The 2,728-nt window shown below is 54.2% G+C and overlaps 1 protein-coding gene across 50 annotated transcripts in view; it reads right to left on the reverse strand.

Moving 5' to 3' along the window:
- The window catches only part of SIPA1L1 (signal induced proliferation associated 1 like 1), a 428,639-nt gene extending 425,970 nt beyond the window's left edge, over window positions 1-2,669 (reverse strand). For 11 of the 50 annotated variants that reach the window (XM_063644090.1, XM_063644093.1, XM_063644108.1 and 8 more), the window contains exons 1-2: window positions 2,519-2,629; window positions 1,890-1,949 (exon numbers count right to left, since the gene is read on the reverse strand). The gene's annotated coding sequence lies outside the window, so the exon portion shown is untranslated. Of the gene's footprint in view, window positions 1-1,539; window positions 2,393-2,518 lie in introns of those variants that run through there. The other 39 variants (XM_055288947.2, XM_063644087.1, XM_055288951.2 and 36 more) reach the window with 22 other exon arrangements.
- Between the last annotated feature and the right edge of the window lie 59 nt (window positions 2,670-2,728).

Raw genomic sequence — 2,728 nt, forward strand, 5'->3', positions numbered from 1 at the left:
ATACTAGTGTAAGGACAGAGACAAACGAAGAGTTAAATGAATCTCAATACAAAATATCAGAGAGGTGCTTTGCAATTATTACCTGGAGTTCAAGTCAACCTTGCCATAGAATCCTCCAATGAAATCACAACTATCACTGACTGATACTTCAGATTTTAAAAGTTCACTGTACCAGAATTGCAATTTCAAACTCGAGGAGCAGAAGCAGGAACTGCAGAGAAGCTAACAACAGCAACACCTACTGACTGTCTCAAGCCACTCACCAAACTTGTTCTCTCAGTCAACTAGAAAAATCAAATGACAGTCAAGAGTCTTTTACTTAAGCATTAATAAGAAAATCAGTTGTCAGAGACATAAAGCCATTCATCCCCCAAATCTCTTATTTTGCCTCTAACCACTTATGTGGAAACAATCACTCATCATTTTAAATGCACTGTTAATTGTTAATGCTTTAGCATAATTGATTACATGGGAAAAATGCTTTAATATTAATATTGTAGTTAATAACTGAGATGTCATCTAATAGTTGGACACATCAGTGGCCATAATAAATTAGCTGAGACCTACTGTTATTACCACTGTTCCATATTATCCTCTTTTTTAAATCCTGGTAAAGGTAGCTTAATTGCAGCTTTCAAAAAACGAAGAGAAAAATGAAAGTCGTTAAATCAGGATTATATAGAAAATTAATATTGTTACTAAGCTGGCTGCAGAATTCAGTATGATCTAACCTTGCACGTTTCCAAAAGATTCAGTCAGAGAATCTTTGCCTTGGACGGATACTCCATAGGAGAAAATAGGAGAAAGTTGACACTTAACTCCCACAGAATACCAGCATAAAAACAATGGCTTTAAGAGTCTGACTCAGAGTTTCAACATGAAAGGTTTGCTTTATAGAGGAAACGCCAATCCCAGTCCATCCAGATAGACCTGGAACCTGATGAAAGTCGACACCTTTACTCTGAAATTTGCATCACATCGCTGGCTCCAGTTTAGAAACATGATCGTTTCACAGGTAGTATGCATTTCAGCGAATGCTGCCTCTAAACTACCCGTCAGGAAAAATAAAATCTATAAGGTAAACGTAGTCTAGAAGCCAACAATCCCCAAATGCTTCCCTTAGAAAACGAATGCCAACAATTTAGCTAAACATCTTCCTTGGAAGTGAGCCATTTCCCATGTCTCTCTGTTTTCCAAACCGCGATGAAATTTCAACCTGTCCAACACGATTACTGGTCCACCTAGAAATGCCGTGGAGCGATTTAAGAACCTCGGAAATTTGCTTTAAGGTCAGGAGAGAAGCTGGTAACAGATGGGGCGAAGGAGGAAAAGTTCTTTTTGCGGCACCCTCCCGCCTTCCCAGCCCTTTCGCGGTTTACTCGCTCCCTGGAAAGCAGGTTACAGCATCCCAAAATTTCATGTCCCCAAGACCCCCAAAGGGGAAATTAACCACCCTCGGGCACCGAGCTGTTCGTCTCCATTTCCCACAACTCAACCAACTCGGCCTGCCTACTCCAGCTCAGGCTGCAAAGCGCTCACCCAGGTGACTGGAGGGGAAGGGTCGCCAGGTGGCGACCAGCTCAGCGGGGTGAACGCAACCGCCCGGACCGGGACGCGGGTCTCCTGGCCTCCCGCAGAGGCGCCTGCCCCGTAGTTGTGCAGATTCGGGTCCTGGGGTGCGTGCGCGCGCGCCGGGAGCGGTGGAGCCGGACTCGCCCCCGCCCGGTTACAATACCAGCAAGCCACCAAATCGAAAATCAAACTTTAACCGACCTCCTGGGGTCCTGCTCCGGGCCCTGGACCCCAACCCCGGCCAGAAACAGGGCAGGGGGCTGTCAGCGGTCCTGCACCCCCGCTCCCCCCAGGACCCAGGCGCGGGGACCACTTACCGCTCGGCCCGGCCTCCCGGTGCCACCGCGCGTCCCGGGCGCGTCCGCCGCGCGCTCTCCCTGGGGAGAAAGAGAAACCGTGTAGACGGCCGGCGCGCGCTCACTCGCCGCCGCCTCTGCGGAGAGCGGCGAGGCCGGCCCAGGGCGGACGCCGAGCGCAGAGCGGAGGGGGGCCCGAGGGAGGCGGGGGTGGAATCAGCCCAATTCCCGAGCCTGGCTCCGAGGAAGACCCGGAATGCAGGCTGGCGGGCGGCAGGCGGGGGCCGACCTCCCGGGGGATGGGAAGGCGGAGGTGGCCCCGTCCTTGGGCATCAACTATTGTCTAGGCGCCCGGGCCCCCGCTCGCGCCGTCCCCAAGGCTCAGCGCCCCCCATCCCACCCGCCAGCAGGAGAAAGAGCTGAGGGGGCGGCCAGTACGGGAAGCAAGTGCGGGGGTTCGGGCTCCGAAGGTCCGAGGTGGGCGCGAGGTTGGGGGGGAATGAGGAGGTGCGTACCGCGTGGGGGAGGGGACAGGTAAGTGCCGACGGGGGCGGGAAGGCCCCGAGGACCGGTGGGGGAGGAAATGGGGAGGGAGCCACAGCGGCGGGAGGGGATGGAGTGGCTACGGGGGCGGCCTCTGGGGCTCAGACCTGGCCCTCCCCGGGGACCTTCCAGCCGGGGACTCGACGCCGCACTGACTTTTCGCTTACTCGCTCACGCACGCACTGAACTCGCTCACAAAGTTGCCGGCAGTGGCGGCGCCTCACTCGCCCTTCCCCTCCCCGCCCCGCCTCCCGCCCCATTCCTTCCCCTCCTTCACTCCTCCCTCTCCCCCAAGTCTCGGGTGAGATCACCTCGGA

Source organism: Symphalangus syndactylus, chromosome 8 (genome assembly GCF_028878055.3).
Source record: "Symphalangus syndactylus isolate Jambi chromosome 8, NHGRI_mSymSyn1-v2.1_pri, whole genome shotgun sequence".
In the NCBI taxonomy this organism is placed as follows: domain Eukaryota; kingdom Metazoa; phylum Chordata; class Mammalia; order Primates; family Hylobatidae; genus Symphalangus; species Symphalangus syndactylus.